The sequence below is a fragment of the Vespa velutina genome, chromosome 1, assembly GCF_912470025.1.
Source record: "Vespa velutina chromosome 1, iVesVel2.1, whole genome shotgun sequence".
Classification (NCBI taxonomy): Eukaryota; Metazoa; Arthropoda; class Insecta; order Hymenoptera; family Vespidae; genus Vespa; species Vespa velutina.
In genome coordinates, this window is record NC_062188.1 from 9,376,604 (window position 1) to 9,398,853 (window position 22,250).

At 30.7% G+C, this 22,250-nt stretch overlaps 1 protein-coding gene and 1 long non-coding RNA gene across 13 annotated transcripts in view; both read right to left on the reverse strand.

Moving 5' to 3' along the window:
• Positions 1-22,250, reverse strand: part of LOC124954893 (prolyl 4-hydroxylase subunit alpha-2) — a 183,416-nt gene that overhangs the window by 60,886 nt on the left and 100,280 nt on the right. The gene's annotated exons all lie outside the window — the stretch shown is intronic.
• Positions 8,815-11,035, reverse strand: LOC124955013. Its single transcript, XR_007102735.1, has 2 exons — positions 10,548-11,035; positions 8,815-10,484 (listed from the first exon to the last, which is right to left on the reverse strand). It is a non-coding gene; the product is annotated as an uncharacterized LOC124955013 (long non-coding RNA).

The following is a 22,250-nucleotide window of genomic DNA, read 5'->3' on the forward strand; positions in this document are numbered from 1 at the left end:
TCGAGAAACCGTGAAATTACCATTTTGAGGCTCTCGCCCGTTTTCAAAGCTACCTTTTCCTGTGAACTAAAACGACTCTGTTATTGGTGACATTCTGCAGGACTTTGTCATCGCCTCCATAATAATCAGTAGAGGAAAGAGAGAAAAGGGCATTTTTCTCGATGTTCCATCAAGAGAAATTTGAATCTCACACTTTTGTAAAGTTCAATATATGAGGCCAATATTTCAATGCAAGATTCGATTCGTTTTATAAGTGTCGCATAAATTTTAATTTTTATTATTCCTTGTCTTCTTTTTCCTTTTTATCCAGATCTTTTAATCGCTCGATGGTCTAATATCTATGAGATACAATATTTTTCTATAAGTAATAATTATTAAGAGATGTTATCTTAAAAAAGAAAGAATACCCTACGAATATATTAAAAAAACGAGCTCGTATCTTTTTCAAAGCTTTTCTTTCTTTTTCTTTCTTTTACAAAATAAATTTACAATCCTACAATCCTTTTCAACAGATTTCTTTTTTTTTATGCGCGGAATGAGATTACTTATCGCATTATACTTTCGATGACTTTCTCTCTCTCTCTCTCTCTCTCTCTCTCTCTCTCTCTCTCTCTCTCTCTCTCTCTCTCTCTATCTCTCTCTTCCTTACACTATCAGGATTACAATTCGAAATAATTATTCTCGCTTTTGTAACCGTTAGTTTCATAAATAACGATTTCTATTGCCTTTTTAACACTTTTTGCATCACCTTTCCTACGCATGAAAAATTTTTGTATAATTATTCTTGTATAATTATACTCGAAATATTAAACGTTTTTACGGGATGTTTTTATTACCAATTACTCTTTCGTAACTCGTATACATATGAGTAACTTTTTCATTTACGGGTTTCCATCTATTCATTTTTATCTCAATATTTCGAGCGTCATCAAAAGAAAAACACAAATATATATGTATGTGTGTTATATGTGCATATATATGTATATATGGTGTAATATATATCAATAAAATAGAAATCGCTTTGAAAATAACAAACGAACGAAAAATCGTTCTTCGAAATAAAAGTGATCTTTTATTACTTGGCTCCAAGTAAGTAACAAAAACGCGTTTCGTGAAAACAAAAACAAAAAAGAAATCAATGATACAGGGATGCTGGTCGAAGCAAAAGGTCGAAGGTAGAGAGTTGAGGGTTGGAGTAAACGGAGGGTAGGAGATCTCGCGTCTATGGTCTCGCGTAAGCACGATAAATTCGTTTTAATAGCGACGTTTATTGCGCCTATGGGCCAAAGAATCAAAGAGGCACAATAACGTTAATGGAATTCATTTGTTTTTTCGCTAAAGTTTACGTGCCCTCGTAGCATAGACATTAGACACACGACTTTTCGCTGTTTCAGCCATAGTTCGACGTTTTTATATAATACATAAGTACATATGTATATCGTTAAAACAAAGGAGGAAAGGGACGATTGGAAAAGGGTTTAAAGGATTTGAGGAAAAATACTGAAGTAGGTAAATATTCATACGGATCATTTACGGAGGATAAAAATATTAATGAATATGCGCACCTATAAATTCATACCTCAAAAGTTTAGCCAGATCGGATTAAAAATTTAAATGTGATTGGCTAATTAACTCGTAATATCGATTTTTATTGCAAATCGAATGAAAATTATCGTTACTTAACATTTTTGAATGATTTCATTATACTATTGATCGTACTACAATTGTACGATCGAAAAATTTTAATAATTTATATTGATTATAAAGTGAATGACTTTATTTTAATTTATTATTATCAACTTACAAATGATAGATTTTACTAATTAAATAAATTAACAAAAAGAACAATTGCGAAAGATATATAATGCTTTCTTAATTTGAATAAAATTAAATATTATCATTTGATTTTTACCACGAGAATTTATTTATAATATTAATTCATGACCACGTGTTATTTCATAATTAGTTTTATTCTTCGTACGAAAGATAGATAAATAAGAACAGATTAATCGTGTATGAAATCGCCAATATCTTTCCTTTCTTTTTTTTTTTTTTTTCAAAATACTTGTAAAACTCCAACACTAAACTTCTGTTCTTCAAGCTAATTTCAATATGATGTTCCTCTACAAGACAATTCATCTTACGAACAAACCCCATCGTCTCTGGCTTTATCTACGGGACCGATTAGAGTTCGAGGGAAGATCCGATGCGAGAATCGATGCATCAAAGTGAAGTTAACACCGTTTATTACAGAGTCAGATCACAGTTGTGCATTTGTGAACGATGGTCTACGTTTGAATGCACGTCTAACGGGAAATGTCGGAATTTGTATCGACGTAGAATTCCTGGTCACTCGAAACTTCTGTATTGTGAGGCAAAGACAATGAGAAATTTAGAATACAACGAAGAAAGTATATATGATATATATATATAGGGAGATATATGTAGGGAGAGAGAGAGAGAGAGAGAGAGAGAGAGAGAGAGAGAGAGAGAGAGAGAGAGAGAGAGAGACAGGAGTAACAAAGTTACACTAGCAATCAGACACGGCGCATACCTGGCGGCAATTAAACTTAAACTCCGTGGAAAGTGTTCCATACATACGTACAGTTAGTTCATCTATATTTAGTTACATACTAATGCACTCTGCCAATCCCGTTTCCTTAAACTCGAAAGTAGTCGGAATCGATTTCAATAGCACTAGAGAACGCACGCCCGATTTCGTCTTAGATTATGCTTATGCATTCTACTAAAGCATTACGCCAGAATTGTTCAACTTCCAAGGAAATCGAACTTTTAAATCCTTATGGGGAGCATCTTTCTTGAATTTCGCTTGTTGAATGTCGTTATCCTGAATTCATTCGAAAAAAGTAAAAAAATATATACTTATACACACACTTATATATATGCATATATATATATATATATATATATATATATATATATATATTAATAATGATTAAATAATTTTAAATAATTAACAGATAAATTAATGATAACATTTATAATTAATTAAACAATTTTGTATAGACGAATATATTTCAGATAAGTTTGATCTTCACAAGATTTTCTTTTCGCAATGGGTTGAATAATAAAAATGTGAATGAAAATTGATCACAAAAGTTAAGAATAAAGAGTTAATTAAATCTTATAAAAATATTATTTCACATGAAATTGTGATGCTTTTTCAATATCCCTTCTTTCGATTACAGGACGAGATTGGGAGAGGGGGAATAAAATTTCTTCTCGTTGAAAACCTTTGCGTTGATTAACATTCCCCAGCCATGTATAAAAGTAAACAAAAGCAAGCGGAACGCAACTTGATGGAAATGAGATTTTTTCGAATCATTTTTACAAATAAACGGAAATAGAAAGACAGAATGAACATATGAAAGAGGGAAAAAGAGAGAGAGAGAGAGAGAGAGGGGGGGGGGGGGGGAGAAGAAAAATATACATATTCATAAAAACAACATAAATACTACATACACATAAAAATGATCGAGATCACAGCTTTTCTCCCCCTCCCACTCGTTAAAATCATCATCCTTCCATTTTCTTTTTTTATTTTATTTTTTTATTTTATTTCGTTTTCTTTCAACTCCAATACTCTTTCCCTTCTCCTCTTCCTCTTGATCCCACCAGTAATACAGGACATCACCAAGTTTTTTGTTTACCCACGGTATATATATCGAGACGAACGCGACGCGAGTAAATTACTGACCGAAGCCCAGTAAACGAACGAACGTAAAATAGAAAAAACGTTCTCTTTTCTGTCAGAGGCGTGTAGTATCGCGCACCATCACTGCCATCGCCATCACCAGCTGTACCACCGATGGTATCGCTGAAAAATCGTCATACGGGCCAAACTGCCGAAAAATTTGGTCAACGAAAATATTCGAGCCATCTGTCGCTTGGGTTTGTATGCGTTCGTCTCTTATTCGACTAATACACTCGTACGTTGCTGGAGAGATAAAAAAGAGAAAGAGAAAGAGAAAGAGAAAGAAAGAGAGAGAGAAACATATATACATACATATATACACACGTGTGCGCAAACATATACGCACACAATGAAAGTGGATGCACCAGAATAATTCATCGTCTGTATTCGCGACGCGTGTAAACACGTAGTTTACAAACTGAACGACCGAACCAGGTTGCAGTAGTTTTGTCGTCTATACACTACTACTACTACTTCTCTCTCTCTCTCTCTCTCTCTCTCTCTCTCTCTCTCTCTCTCTCTCTCTCTCTCTCTCTTTCTCTCTCTCTTTCTTTCTTTTTCTCTTTCTTTCTCTCCCTACCCTTCTATTTCTAGTTAAACCAAACGCAATCATTCTTCCACGCAGATGTTATTCCTTGTTAGAAAGAGAAAGAAGAAAAAAAAAGTATTTCAATCTATGACTATAAAGGGAATATATATCACCTATATGCACGCACGCACGCAAACACATATATACACACACAGAGCCATGAGAGTAAAACAAATAAAACGAGTTATACATGATTGTTTCGAAGATATATACATATATATATATAATGTATAAAATAATAGTAACGAAATTGAAAATCATCAACACAATACTATTAAGAGGGGAACTACGTTTAGATGACTCAAAAAATTGAATTTTTTTTTATTCCATAAATTGTTAGTAAAACTATTTAAAAATATGTTCCCAAAGTTTCAAATAAAAATTTCAATTCGTTCTGATATTACGAGTGGTTAAGTGAGCATCGTTAAGTGCCAGAGCGCGGGACATGTGAAACGGATCGGTCACTCAGGTAGTCATTTATGAACTACCTATAATTTATTTGAAAGAGAGAGGAATATCGACAAATATTCTTTTGTTCATTTTCACAATAGAGGTCTTGGTGTTGTTTTGACAAAGCGTCGACTTTAACATTAGTTTGGTACCGACCTTCGTATCGTGTGTTTCAAGTTCGGCGACAAAATGTCAACATATCCGAAGAAAGAACATGGTACTTCTACTCGCACTAGTAGACCACGTAAAAGATCCTTCCACGGAAATCAGTATTCTAATAGTGAACCAAGTAAATGTGACGAGGATAAAGAAAGTATCAGCGCAAACAAACTTTCAGATGCCATAAATGAAAATGTGATTGTTAATCCTCAATATTGTTATACGAAGGATATGAAAAAGAAGGATTGCTATATGATGCTGGATTTGCTGATTAACCAGTAAGTAGTTTAAATAAATTCATTACTGCTTTGAATTTGTTGTTTTTGGTAATTTTTTTTTCAAGTGCGTTTTTCTCGTAGACTTTTTCTTAATTTGTGTACACTCTAACTCAAAAAGTTTTTAATCAATCATTTTAAAATTTGATAGTTAGTTTCTTCATATGAACCTAAATTTGGAGTAATATCGTTGTTTAAAGTATTTTTTTATTATAAAAAAAGTTATTAAAAAATGTCAAAAAATTGTGCTTTTTTGTTTAAAGACCTCTAAAAAATGCAATTTAAAATTTTTTTAGTGGAAGTTAGGTTCATATAGAAGAAAGACATGTCCTTATAGTAAATTTGAAATCCTATTGATCTCAGATGAAAACTGTGACCTCCAGAATGTACACAAACAGTTACGTTTGATGGTGACCTCCGATGAATGGCAACTGATATCTTCTATATTTTCCGAGGAAATACTTTAGAAAAATTACAATCTTTATTTGAATATATGTATAAAATTTTCTCAAAATATCAATAAATTATATACATTCTTTTCTTGTTAAAAAAATTCATGCAAATTACTAAATAACGTAATCCTAAACCTATTTCCCCCCTTAAGGGGAAAATGGGCAGAGATGAGAAAAAATATCGGATGTTTTCTTTTATCACAAAATTAAAACGTCGGATCGTCAAAACGTTCCCCATTTAAAATATTATTATATTTTCATTTTTCCTTTATTTATTATATAATAATATAAAAATTACGTTTATTTGACGAGTGGCTTAATATCTATTATTTCATTCCTCGTTTGACATTTGTTACGGGAAAAATTGCGAATGATGTTCGCGAATGAAATGTAAGTATAGTTCATTCTACCATATCGTATTTACACGTATAATAGAATATTTATATATTTAGTTTATAGACGATATAATGCGAAGAATATTATAGAGTATCAGAGAAGTGAAAACATTTGATTATTCCTTTTACGAGAACGAAAATATGTAAATACTCTTTTAACGGTTAACGATTTCCTTCAGTTATTTTACTTCAGTTTCAGTTTCAGTATCATTTCAATTATTTATTTATTCGATTATTAGGTAGTACGCGATTGTCATTAAAAATCATGATAAAATTTGTTATCGTTAGAACGGAAGTTACATGAGGTCTAATAGAAAAAATGGCCTTTTCTTGCGACACATCGACATTTTTTTACATACAAACTGTACAGAATCGAATCTACACGAATGAAACGAACTTCGTTTATTTTACAATTCGCACGGGATGGAAAAAAGAAATGAAGGAAGATTGCTTTCGATCGAAATGCTCTTTCTTCCTTTTTTTATTCTTTTCTTTTTTCTTTCTTTTTAGTTTTTTCCTCTATTCGACGTTTTTCCTTTGCTTCCTTCCTTTCCTTTTTTTTTTACTTTCCTCTCTCTCTCACGTTCTCTTTCTCTTTCCCTCTCTTTCGTTTCATGAAAAAAGGCTTCACGATCTCTTGCAAATGTACCTGAACGTAGATGAAAAGAAAAGGTCTGAGAGTAAAAGAGAAAGAGAAAAAGAGAGAGAAAGAGAGAGAAAGAGAGAGAGAGAGAGAGAGAGAGAGAGAGATAGAGAGAGAAAGAGTAGAAAGAGAAAAGCAATGTTTCTCCGATTCCACCGAACTCTTGTGAACAGTCGGCATCGATTGCGTAGAGAAAAACAAACGGGTTGAAAACTACGATCGACAATGAGTATCATGGATCAGAACGTATCCAAACAATCCTTCTTTACCAATGATTTCTCCGTTTCTTCTTTTTGCGGAAATAAACAACATAGAGTTTCGTTTGAAAGACAGAGAAAGAGGGTAAACTCATAAAGTTTATATGAAAATGATAACTCATCATTGGATGAGTACGGTATCATTTAAGTTCATTGGTAAAATTACGCATTGTAAAAGATCAGACTTCAATTGGTCGTCTCTATTTTTTTTTCATTTTAATCATGAATAAGGCTTAGTACTCATTTAAAATTGTTATTATTTTGTTTATTTTTATTATATTTAAGGTACATATATATAACAATTTTTTTTTATTATTTAATTAGAATCGTTTTTCATATGTTTACGTCAAAATTCTTCCGACAAAAAAATGAAAATTTATCTACGTCCGAAGTTGTCAAGCAACACATTAAATGAAGACAAGTTATAAATAATAATGGCTAATAATTATTTTTCAGAATGATGTTAATCTTAATTTTTATCCACATATATGACAAGAATTGAACAAAAAAAAACTTTGAATTATTAATAATTTATAAAATGAAGAGATATGATGAATATATTTACGAATATATATTTAAACTTTATTTTAAACAATAATTATTAGTATATTTATATACGTATACAAATTTAATCTCTTATATATATACATATATATATATATATATATATATATATATATATATATTAATAAAAAAATTATTGTAATAATATGGTAAAATAATTTTTATACATCCTGTATATATTTGAATTATATCATACGATATTACTATCATCTGGTACATAAGATTATGCAGGTTAGAAAGATAAGAACTGGCAATGAGACGGAGATGGGGGTGGGATTGAAGACTTAGGGTCTTTTTAAACGACATTAATAGTCGCGTGACTTTAGGTTATTGCACAAAAGTATTCTCTTCCGGCATCATTGATTTGATTTAATCATATCACGATAGTAATCTCAAAGAAAAATAACGTTTCTATGGCTAATTCTGTCTCATACTTTTCACGGAAATAATATATCATTATATGGCAAGTATAGCTTATGAAACCGTGATGTTATTAAATGTTATTATCGTCATAAATATAAAGCGGAGGCTAAGAGGTTTGGAAAGAAGGAAAAGAAAGCAAAAAAGAAAGAAAGAGGGAGAAAGAAAGAGAGAGAGAGAGAGAGAGAGAAAAATTGCAAATGAGGTCGCATTTACGCGCCTAAATTAAATTTTCTCGCGTTTCATAGCGAAGTATCATTATATTTATTTTCTCTCTCTCTCTCTCTCTCTCTTTCTGTCTCTCATTCTACCTCTTTTATGCTACGATCTTTCATCAGAAGCCAGAAAGAGACGACGAAGAGAACCAACTTGTGATTTCGAGTATACTCAGGAAAAATGAATTCTTGATCCGCTCAAGCCGCAAGAGCTCGTCGCGGCATCCGTTTCACTACTCTGTCTACCTTCCCTCCGTCTCTTGTTCGCTTCACATCCGGTTTCGTGGTGCAACTAAATAAATAAATAAATAATTTCCTACCGATGCGTGCATAACTCCACATTGCAATCTAAGAAGATGCCAATGATGAATAAAACGAGAAAAGAAAAAGAAAGAAAAATAAGAGAAAAAAAAAAGAAAAGAATTAATTAATTAACAAACTGAACAAAGAGATATTAAATTATCCATTTAACGTAATTCTTGTAACACATACATATATTCATACAAGTATGCACATTTAAAACTTAATAAAATCTTCTATAACATCATGTTAATATTAAAATTATATAAATATATATATATATGTTTTGTCATATTTTTTTTCGTTAATTAATTGTTAGTTCGTATAAAAAGGATTAACGTTTATTATTAATTATGGTCATTATACCATAGTTATGTTGGACATTATATACATTCTTTTTTTTTGTTTTTTTTTTTTTTTTTTTTATCTTTTTCATATACGAACAATATTACATTATAGATCGTTAAGGTAGTATTGAAAATTTCGTTCCCATTGATTAGTTAAAACAAGTAGACCTCTTTTTTTTATTGCAATTGTGTAAGTTACATCTACGTTACATCTACGTGATCTAGTCCCTAACAAGAAGCAAACGTTAAATAAGAGACGATCAATCAAGCGTACGCGGGTGTAAATCGCGCGAAACAAGAATTCGTGCGGAACACGATTCCAGACGCATTCTTCTACTGTACTTGATTCCAACGTCCTAGTATGTTGTTTACGATTGTATGTCTCTGTGTACGTGTTAGAAAAGGGAGAGAACAAATAAATAAACGATCCCGTCGTTCTCTTGATTGCCACGTTCTTTCTCGCGGAGCGTAGAGTTTGTAACGCAGGTTAATAAAGAGTAGAATACATAAATTAACGAGACAATGCCTATACAAGAGGGGAGAGGAAAATGAAATGCACGACGAAATAAAAGGAGAAAAAAAGAATTGATAAACGAATTCGATGAAACGGTAAATAGAACGGTGAATGACGAGATAAACGAAACAAAAAAAAAAGAGAGGAAGAGAGTATGAAAGGGAGTACGATCCAACCGTTCATTGAATTATTTTCATGAAATATGTATATATTCTTTACTTAAATATCCACGAACGAGTTTTGAAAAATCAATTTTCACGGCCAATGTATAATGTAAAACAGTAAAATGATCTAACAATTTAACGTACATTGTGCAAAAATTGAGAATTAAAAATACATAAAGTTGAAACGATTTTATCACAAAATTTTTCAGTTCAGAATATAAATTCGCATATTTCGAACTAGCGTATATTGAAATCAAATGTATAGTTTGATCATTCTAAACTAAATATTAAATAAAGTAAATTGATTAATTCAATTAATTTATAAAATCCGATGATTTATAATAAAATATTTATTTTTTCGTTAAAACATATTGTTAAAAAACGAAATAAGATTAAAGCAAGTAAAATAAATTGTCTGAAATGATATTAACATAAATTCCTGTAAGACTATAGACATCTATGAATAATTATAAATATATATTAATGAGTCTGTACGTATAGTTTGCGTTGTGCATGATTGTATATATGTGTGACGCTTCTTGAAAGTTCAAGAAGTTATTCTCTTTGTCTTCACGTTACAATAATAATATAAATATCGATGACTCATACTTCGTTCTTTTTTTACATCGTGCGATCATAAAAGCAAAAATATAAATCCACACATAACTTCGTCTTATTAGAATAAATTAGAATATACATATACACACATATATATATATATATATATATATATATATATATATATACACAGCACTATATGTATATAATTATAATGTGTTGTTAAACGTTGTTCCTTTTATTTGTATTGCTTTAATTCCATCCATTTTTTTCGAAAAAATCAATAACGTATAAGTATACGATCTATCATACTTATACACACACACTTACACATACATTATTTGGAATTACAAATGTTCGGTAATATTTTTATTTTAGTTAGTAATTAATTTTGATATAATTTTTATTTTTTATCCTCTACACGATTAATTAATTACATGACGAAAGACGAAGAATTATTCTGAAAACTGTAATATTAAAGTCAGAATGAATTTTTACTTTAAAAAAACCGAAATGCTATACACACTCACAGTTTCATAAAAATGAAAAATTTTTAAATTAAAAATCCTCCTTTGGTAACCGTGTCATTTAGTCTGAATTACTACCACAAAATATTTCAATAAATTCTCGGCAAGTAAGTAGATATATTCAACATTTTCGTTGACTACGAATGTGAAATTTTGAAATGTTTCCTTGAGCATTAGGTTTGCTGGTAATCGTAAGCGTATATACTTAAGTCAAGCAAGATAAGGTTTATTTTCGTGATAAACGCGCAACGCAGGAACATCTTGAGCGAACTGCAGCACTCTGTACTGCATTATAAACGCATAATATAACGGTAGCTGCGGAGACAAATGTGTGGTGGGGAAGCGTGCCGGGCGTGTTTCACGTAGGAAGGAAATAATAAAGCTCGCGCATGGTTGATGAGGGTCGATGGGAGAGGGGGGAAGTACAGGAAGAGAGAGGGGAAGGAATTTAAACAACGATCGTGAGATTCGTAACGAACTCTAAGACATTTATCTTTTATAATATACAGCATGAAAGCTCATTTGAAAAATAATCATTGAAATTTCTTATATAGATATATAAAATGACAATAATTGTAATGTAGGATGTGTCATTTATTAGTATTTCATGTGAAAGCTCGTTGGAGAAATATTCATTGTAATCTACCATATAAATATATAAATATAAATATATATATATGTATATAAATATTTAAATTATATATATTTATATATATATATATATATATATATATTTATATTATAAAATAATAATAATAAAGATAGGATATAATTTCTTAATTTCTTGAGAAGGCACTTCATCACTGAAAGAAAATGAATATAAGGAATGTAATTTACTGATTAGCAGAATTAAACATGAATGAAAAATTTATTACTTAAATTACAACTAAAAGAATATGGCAAAACTAAATAAAAATTATTTTACTTCAAAGAAAATAGGGACTATAAAAGCAACCAGTGCAAGTAATTATGGTGCAGGGAAAGCTCGTAAAAAAGCGACCTGCACTCGCGTAGGAAATGATATTGTCGAGATCTGTTGGATGAGAGAGAGAGAGAGAGAGAGAGAGAGAGAGAGAGAGAGAGAGAGAGAGAAAAGAGAGAGAGGAGAGAGGAGGAAAGAGAGAGAGAGGAAAAGAGAGATAGTTTTTAGAGGACGGAGTTAAGTGACCATCGTTACGATGCTCCATATACGCGCGTCACGTGTTCTATGATTTATTCAGACCCGTCATAATTGCGATATCGCATGCATTGCCATTGCGGATCGCCGCAACAGAGTCTCCGCGCTGCTGAAATTGCAAAACCGTTGGCGGGACATGGTCCTGGGACACGATAGGACACACTAGGACACGCCGGCTCGAGCGTGAAAATCGGAAACGCCCTCTGGGAAATGCTAATTTCCTGATTTGTAACGGGTCGTGAACCGAATCCTTCAACTGCCCCACTTCATCTCTCTCTTTCTATACACATACACACATACGTACATACACACATACATACACATGACTTCCTACCTACCTTTTTCTCTTTATTGTCTCATAAGTATGCAATTATTTACGGTAATGTTATTTATCGCATTTTTTCCTTTTTTTGTTGTTGTTGTTTTTTTTTTTTCTATTTACAGCGACAATTCTAATCCAATAAACTTTTGTCCCTCTTATTTTTCTTTATTTCTTCGTTTTATCTCTGGCCCTTTTATGTATTTGGCATATAATATTTATTTAGTATAATTATTTTCTTGTATTTACACATTACATATATAGAAAAGATCTAATGCAATAAACTATTTCTATCTTTCTCTTTGCGTTACGAAAATATTCGACTTTCTACCGTTAATTTAGTAAATGTTCGAAAGCGAAAAAAGCATTGTTGTACTTTTGCTTTTCCCCTTAAACGAACAAATATAAAAATTTGCATATTTCATGAGGAACTCGTCGTCGATTAAAATGAAGTAAAAAAAAAAAAAATAATAAAAAAAGAAAAAAAAAAAAGAAGAAAAATCTCTGTTTGCATAATTCGTACGTTCGAATAATTCAAGAATATCACACGGTTTCGTCACGTGTCGTGATTTTAATTATCATGCGAAATGCATTTTAATAACTCGAGAAACATCGGACTTGTAGTAAAAGTTCGTAAAATTTTGTTGCGTTGCTCGTTACGTAAATTACTGTGACATTTTTCGACCATGCAAAAATTTATTCATTGTGGATACGTTGCAAAATCGACGCTTTTTCGTATGCGCATACGTGTATATAGTGTTTTGAAAAAAAGAGTTAACGGCTTAAAAGATTTTACACAGTAACTACTTATTAAGATAAGTACAAAAATTCTCAGTTAAAGTAGTTCATAAAATTTACTTCAACAAAGTAATTTTCAGTGTTAATAATAACGTTTGAATCTGCTCTGCTAATGAAAGATTATGAAAATTGACTTTATCACGCTCAAGTCAGTCCATATAAGTATATATGTAAGTACTTTTATCTATCTATATAAAATGATAAAAACTTTTTACTTATAAAATAACATCGAAATTGATTCTAGTTTTAGTTTATCCTTTGATTAATATTTCACATATTCGAAATTATACTTTATACATTATATATCATTCAACTTTATTTGAAATTATTTGAAAGGAGTGTTTCATACGAATGACATTCTTTATCACGAATACGAGATTACATTTGATAATAAAATAACTTTGAAGATATTCAATCCACTTAATTATTTACTAAGTTAATATTAATTAGAAAGTTAATTTTAAAAGTTTCATGGCCACACCGTTGATGTTCTTTCAAAGAATAGAGAATTTCATAAGGAACACGTGAAAGGAGCGACGTGTTCGTTCCAGCCGTTCCGCATATATGCACCGCGAAGAAGATTATTTTGGATATACTGTCTCGGTGGGAGATAGCTGGCTCTTCTACTTCGTAACACAGAGCTGAGAGAGAATAAATGAGTGAAAGATAATATTACAGCTTCCTTTTCTTAAAATATTTCAAACGCAACAATATCCCCTCCGAGATGTTAACATCCATGAGAGAACTTTATCGTTGTTTCATATTAAATTTTGCAATGTACTTGTTTACTTATCAATTTTCAACTTTAAGAAACCATGGTATTAGAATGTGACACATTACATTTTCCCGTAACTTGAATCGAAACTTTTTCATTCTTAACAAAAATATATCATTTCCTCAATGACGATTTAAATAATCTGTGAAATTTAAAAAAGACAAAAAAACAAAAACAAAAAAACTTAAAAATTTGATTATATTAATATTTTTTTACAATGATCTACTTCTTTAAACCATTATAAATGTATAATACATTCAAAATAATGAGAAATGTGTATGTGTGTATGTATTTTTTAATTTTTATTAAAAAATAATTTATAATTTTTTTTTTGTAATATAAAATGCAAATGACAAGCTAATGACGTATAATATTTGAGATAAAAATTCTTTAATTATTTTTAGGTGTGTACTATTTAGAAGTAATCAAAACACAATATAGATTTCGTCTACAAATGCAATAACTCGGAAAGTAGTACTTTGAGATGTTTACTTTGTATCAGAAAAATTGTAGTTGAAGAGAAGGTTTTTAAGATTTGAGAGTAGATTTTAAAATTTGTTATTATTCGAAAATGGAATATAATTTTCGTGGGATTTTTAAACAATGCCAGTAATAGTAATAATAATAATAATAATAATAATAATAATAATAATAATGTAGTAGATAATAATAATTATGATGATAATGATAATATAATATTAATAATAATGAAGATAATAATAACAATAATAATAATTAAATGATACTGAAAAAATTATAAACGTAGAATAATACACTTGCATAAAAATGTTTTTCAAATTTGACAATTTACAATATTTTCTTAAAATCGAACGGAATATTTATTTTTTTCCTTGTCCACATAATTAAAAATTATCCATATATTATTTGTTATACGAGACAACGTTGGTACAGAAGAAATTACTTACGATATATGAATATGTCGTAATATAATATATTATTTGGGACACGTTATTTCTTTAAATGAAAAACAAAAATTATTATTATATCTTGTTTAAATAACATCTATACATGTTCGTATGATCGCAGAATTGTCCATGACGATTTAATATTTCAAGAGCAATGAAAAAGTTTTCTCATAAAATTCAATTTTTTCATTGTTACGTGTATGTATCTTTGTTAGAAAAATAGAGAAAAATATTTCAAAATATTGATATAATTTATAATATCAATTATTTGAATATTAAATAGAATGTCAATATTAGAATGAAAATGTTCCGTAATACCGATATCAAAAAGTTCACGATTTGAAGGAAAAAATGCAAATGATCTAATAATGGGATATTCTGATATATCGATATCCTGCATGACGATGTTATAACACGGAAACATAAAAATTACAATGGAAATAACCCGTAAAGTTGTCGACTTTTTTCATAGAAAAAGAAGACGTGGACAGATAGGAAAACAAATTTTTGCAGAATCGGCGAACTCAATTTTCCTTCAAATTCAAAACGAATTTGATCGGTTTTAAGAATTTCATATCGCAGCTAACCCATCTATCCTGGAACTCAATACCACTAGAAGAGCATAGAATATTCGAAATCATTGAATAACCGTGTCTCTCTATCGCGCGCTAATCGCACGCGTTTATCATAACGTTTCCTGCCTCGATTATTACGAACCTAGCATCCATGTCATACATATTTCTCTGAAAATAGTGATCCTGCATGTTCGACCGTGATTTTCCTAATTATAGGACCATTGGACTAAAATTTCATAAATTCGTTTTTAATGAGAATACGATCAAATTTACGAACTTTATATTGCGGTACATATTATAATAAAATCGTAATTGTTCCTTTAATATATAAAGATTTCTTATACATTTAATAGAAAAAGAGAGATAGATAGAGTGATAGATGGAGTGATTGATAGATAGATAGATAGATAGATAGATAGATAGATAGATAGATAGATAGATAGATATAGAGAGAGAGAGAGAGAGAGATAGAGAAAGAAATTCATAATTAAAATTATTCCTTATCCGTCGTATAATGTAGAAAAGGAAGTATATTTAATAGAAAATTGTTTTATTTGTTTTGAAGAAAAATAAATGATTTCCTTGAGAAAGCAAAGTGCATACGTATAATATTCTTTTCAAGTTTTTGAAGAAACACTGGACCATTCGAATGAGAAAGATCTTTTCTAAACGACGAGAGGAAAGGGAATGGGGGAAAAGAGACAGAGAAAGAATATTTGCGCCAGGAAGAGAAGCCATGTAAAGCCTTCGCCACGATTTTCTACGACTCTTTGGGACGCCATTATCGTTTTTCTTTCTCCTTTACTCACCGATCCTGAATCAAAAAGAAAAAGAGAAAGAGAAGGAGAAAGAGAAAGAGAAAGAGAGAGAGAAAGAGAAAGAGAGAAAGAACGAAAGAGAGAGAACATGGAGAAGGTGAATTCGGCATAGTGTATATCGACGTAGAGTAGTACCGACGGGAAAAAAATGTATTATTCATTCGAGCAGCGAGCGCTATTCTAGCCGTCGCTTTTTCATCCTCCTTTGAGCCACACCGCAATCACAAACAGTTTCTTATATCTTATTCTTTTTCTTTATCCGCCATCATCATCACCATGTCTTTTTTTTTTTGTTTATTCATACGTATTCTTGAACGATTTATGCGTTTCCTACTGAACGCATAGTCATCTTCTCGCTATCGATAATACTGAACGTTATTACACTGCAACTATTCCAACCCATGACAACCCTTCTTCCTTCTAACCCTTCTTCTTGTCCACCTGAGTCTTTTCTTCCGAGTCACCAGCCAATCATCACTACTCTCTCTCTCTCTCTCTCCCTCTCTCTCTCTCTCTCTCTCTTTCTGTCTGTCTATCTTTCTCACTTTCTTGTCCTTCTTCGTAGACCATGGATTTTAACGAGCAAATTATGTTGTTTTTTTTCTTCCTTTTGTTTACATATCCGTGAGGAGAAAGATGATCGATGACGATCTCACGGACGTCTTTGTCGATGGTACGGATTAATGCTTATTTTCTTGCTTTTCCTTTCGTTATTATGGCTTATTGAAAGAAAGGATATGTGAGTGTGTGTGTGTATATATGTATGACGTGTGAGTGTCAGTGTGTGTGCATGTGCATGTATTCATATGTATTCATGTGTTTATGTATGAAAGAGGGGGATGATTTCTTGACGGAAGTTCAGTAATCTGTTGCATAATAAATTATTAAAAGGGAAAATGAAACGACGGTATATTCCTAATTATTTGTTTCACATAATTATATCTATAATAAATGTAAAATTATATTTTACGTTTATTTCTGCGAGAATTCTTTTTTCTTTCTTTCTACAAGATAACTGATCTTCGAAACTGGTGTTCGCAAAATAAGTTTGAAATATCTTAAGATGCATTTGTCTATCTGGTAGAATACGAAATATTCGTAAAAAAATCTTAACGACAAGGTTAAATCAAAAAAAAAAAAAAAAAGTTATCAAATGTATAAGTCCCATTTAATTCTACGCTTGTAATGTTTGATAAATGATCAAATTAATTAAAAAGGATATGAGACGTATGTTTAGGATTGATCCTATTAACAAAATAAATGTTAAGTGATATGGTATACGATTCATTAGAAATATACCTGAAAATGGCATGATATCTTTTGCGAGTGACTATTATTTGTTCCACCAACTTTTCACTCTCTCTCTCTCTCTCTCTCTTTCTCTCTCTCTCTCTCTCTCTCTCTCTCTCTTTCTCTCTCTCTTTCTCTCTAGCTCTTTCTCCCTTTCTTTCTTTTTTTTCTTCTTTTTCTTTTTCGCTCAATCGATTTTATTCCTATAGAAGCTGGCGACACAACGGAGAAGGTTTTTCTACGAGAAATCCTTTGTTTTTGAGAAATGACAACAGGAACACCCACCGATAATAATTCTCCGTGCGATTCCACATACGTAGTACAGTTTCTCTCTGTCTTTCTTTCTTCTTTCTGCGTATATTTACACGTCGACTGTCGCTTTTATCTTCCGGTTCTGTTTCCTTACCTCGCACATACACACACAGAAGAACAAGAACACAGAAGAAGAAAAAACGAGCAAAGGACCAAAAAGAAAGAAATATATATATATATATATATATATATATATATATATATATATATATATATATATATTAAGAGAGACAGAGAGAGAGAGAGAGAGAGAGAAAGAGAGAGAACGAAAGCTGCCATTCGTGAAACTGGAAGCAAACGTTCAACCACACTGTGCGATGACGCAACGACGCGAAGGCGATTATGAACAAAAGTCTTTCTTCTCGCTCTTTAAGAAAGCACATTTCTTTTTTTTATATTCTTTTTCTTTCTTTCATACTGTCTGTTCACTTATTGCCTTTTCTTGTACTTTACCTTACTTAGTTACTTTTCTCACAACTACACAACATTATCTCTGTTATTTATTTCTTTTTCTTCATTTTGTCATTGGCATGGTGTGTATCGTGAAAAGTACGAACGTAAATTATTATTGCATTGGTAGAAGAAACATAAGGACGGTGCAAAGTTTAAATTATTATGTTCGACAAGTTTATGCAAATCTAAGCTATTATATTCAAAAGTTTTTCCATGACCTAAGGCATTACATTCGAAAAGTTTATGCAAATCTAACGATATTTTATTTTCACTATTACGTGTCCATCTATGTAAATTATTCTTACGTGTTAAAATTTATAATTCTATAGGATATAAATCGTCATTTTCGTTGCAAGGATATATGTTTTGAATAATAAAAAATCAGTTGACAATTTATATTTTAAATGTTTTATCAAAAGATTAAAAACAATCCATGCTCAAAGGGAAAAAGTCATTATAAAAAAGGTGGAGACATTTATGAGTGTCCATCAAATAGCATTTTCCGTAATCAATTTCTTTCGAAGTATACGAGATAGCGATTACGGGACAAAATAGGAGGAAACGTAATGCCGCATAATTTCCGTAAACGTAATTTCCGTGGAAGAAAGCATCTTAACGTAAGAAGTAATAGCAGAAGTGCTAGGGAGAAAAAGAGAAATAGAGATAGAGATGGAGATAGAGATAGAGATAGAGACAGAGAGAGAGAGAGAGAGAGAGAGGGAGAGAGAGAGAGAGAGAACAGAGATAAAATACGAGGAAAGAGTAAAAGTAGAAGAAGATGAAGTAACGAATGAAGATATTCTTGCAAGAGATCTCTCTCGTATCTCTTAAGACTTTCAAATCCGACACGAGCTCGCGGCTTTGCGGTACCATTTAAAAAGAACATCTCACGAATGAGAGTAATCGTTGTTTCTTCTCCCTTTAATCACGATCTTTACATGAGATATTACAATGAACTTCCTTCCTTTTTTCGTTTCTTTTTTTTTTCATAAAATAACACAAAACATCATCCTTCAAAGTTAACGTCAATATTATTGCATTATCTCGATGTATTCATATCGGTTAGAGAAGATGAAAAGAATGAACAAAAGGAAAAAAAAATGAGAAAAAAAGAAGGAAAAAAGAAAGAAAGAAGGGAAAAAAAATATCTTAATTAAAAGTAATCTCGGCCGATCGCAGGTACTCCGTGCTGTCTGCCGGATGAACGAGGATGATTTATTACCCGTAGCATCAGCAGTGATTTATAATCGTCCGTCTTCCCTCCATCGATTTCAATTTTTTGATATTAAACCGCGGCCGATGTCTTGCTTTTCTTTTCTTACTCTCTTTCTTTCTCTCTCTCTCTCTCTCTCTCTCTCTTTCTTTCTCTCTCTCTCTCTCTCTTTTCTTTTTCTTCTTGTTCCTTCTTTATCTTTCTTCCTATTTCTTTCTGGACTGACGCCAAAATAGATAAAATGCCGAAAGTCACGAGCCGCTCATGGAGAGAAAGAATAATTTCCTTATCGTTGGGCAAGTATCGGGCATTTTTTTTCGAGACTGACTGAATCTTATTTCTGGTAAACACGCCATCTTTACGTACTTACTTACAGGTTGCGTCTTAAGTGGCATCATTCAAGTGACAAGAAAAAACGATCTATAATAATAATTTCGATGTAATTTCGATGTGGAGTTATTTACTTCAGTCAAAAGATAAATAGTTTTTTAAAAAATGTAATTGAACGGGATGTCTAGGGAAAGGATGTACATTAAATCTTATAAAATTTACAGAAAAATATAAAAACAATTTTTTTTATCTTACTCGCTGTAACGATTACAGAGACAACTGATGTAACATACGTTCTAGCTCTACTTTGAAAAATAAATAGATAATAATCTGATAATAAATAAAACTTTTTTAATGGAAATAAAAATTTGTTATAGACAATTTTGTATTCGCATTTCTTTTTCATTATTAAATTATTTGTTTTTGAAAGAGAGACGTATATTACACATTAGTTATTTTTTTTTAATTGCTATAAGGAGCAATTATATTACAAATAACAGATATAAACATCAAGCCTAATTTGTATTAAATTTATTTATCATCAAATCAGCTTATAATTTTGAAAATCAATACAAAATATACATACATATATATATATATATATATATATATATATATATATGCGTGTGTTAATTACTTATAATGAAAATTTTCTAAACAACAATCCATAAATTCTAAATAACAAATCTAAATTGTACAATACCTAGTATTGAATCAGTCTAATCCACACAAACAGAAAAGTATTTAATAACGAGAGATATGTTAATTCAAAAATATGCTGTTTTTTTTCAACAAGGTTACTACCTATCGTTAACTTTTGGAAAAGTTGATTTTGAGCTTCCGGCAAGTGAATCTTGTATCAGAAATAACTAAGCAAAGAAAAAAAAAATCATTTTCCCTCATAAAACTTCGTCGAGCTTTATTACATGAAACAACCTTACTATGTAGATTTTAAAGTTATGAAGAATCATGAAAGCATACGAATTGCAATTGATTCTTTATTTTTCTCATTTTTTTTCTTTTTTTTTTTTTTCAATTCGAGTTATAGGTTCAAAAGAAAAACTTCTTTTGTACTTTTTTTCTTTTTCTTTTTTTCGATCGTAATTTTCGCTATACTTATCTGATGTCGGACTTTCACAGAAGTTGATTATAGAAAAATGGGTTAAGTTATTTTCGCTTATTACTTTCCGATACTCTTGAAAATGATATAATCGATATATCTGATAAACGTATAATACAAACGCATAATACAATTTCGATTCTTTATCGATGGTTCCAAGAAATGAACGGACGTTCGTTCGATTTTTCTTTAAATTACATTGACACATATAATGTATCTTGAAACTTAAAAAAGAAAAACGAAAAAATTAATGATTTGAGTTTCAACGATTTATCTTTTCATGAAAATTCAATCTGAAAGATCTTAATCATCAAACTTTAATCATCAATCAATTATCAAAGTTAATTATAAAATTCTTATTTATTTAAGCATTAAATGCGTGTTAAGATTTAACGTACAGAGAATTATTTTAATACTTTTTATTACAGAATTTTTGCATATATTGGAAACTATTTAATTCGTTTGGAACATTAGTAATAATATGAGAAATATACAAAATAAAACGTGTAATACTTTATGAAAATTTTACAAAAAGTAATTAGTAAAAAAAAAAAAAAATAAATTTTCAGTTTATTTAAATCTTCAAATATATGGGAAATCCTTGATAACACTGTAAAACAAAAATATACTTTGAATTTTTTCCTAAATAAAAATAATCAAATTTCTGATATTTTTTGAGAGATGAGAAAAACAAACAGGACATTAGAATTATCAGCTCTGATATTTTAGTTATACCATTTGCGGATATTAATGTAAAGTATATGTAATCATAGTAAAAACAATAACAAAATAATTTGATTTTTTTTTTAACAGAACATAAAAGAAAACAATTCCTTTGATTTAATTAATATGAGAATGACTCAGCGTTCCTGTATTCACATGTGCCAACGTGGTTTCTAAATTTCAAATTTTCTAAGTATTTCTAAAATCAGCCATATATCACAAATGGGAAATAGTTAATATTGACTTTAGAAGTTCACATTCATTGTCTTCATGTTAAAATCAATAAAAATAGACTATTTTTAAGACAAAAAGATTTTCATTGTTGTTTGGTATAATTGTTCTATCGAATCAACTCATTCGCACGTCGTATTTGAAGATTAATAATAATGAAAAGTGAAAGTTTATCTAACAAAGAGACAAATTTGTAATTACACTTTATTGAAGTCTCACGATTAACAATGACGTCAATTGAATTAGTCGATCGATCCTTACTTCCACTCGGTCGCGTAACGGATCGATGCTAATTGAGTTAGCCGTAAGTTCACGTCGAAGAATCGATACTTGAGGAAGAAATCTGCTCAAGTGAGAAAGAGAGAGAGAGAGAGAGAGAGAGAGAGAGAGAGAGAGAGAGAGAGAGAGAGAGAGAGAGAGAGAGAGAGAGAAAGAGTGAGATAAGGAGACAATGTATGTATGGTTGTGCGTGTGCGTTTGTGTTTACACGTATATATGTATGTATGTATTTTGAAAGGATCTTTCTCAACTTAACGCAATTTTCCTGCGGCACAAAGTGCAACTCGGCTGCTCTTCGGCAAACTTTTCGTGCTTGTTCATTGTTGCATGTGCACGTTCGCTGGTTTGTCTATACATATGTGTATGT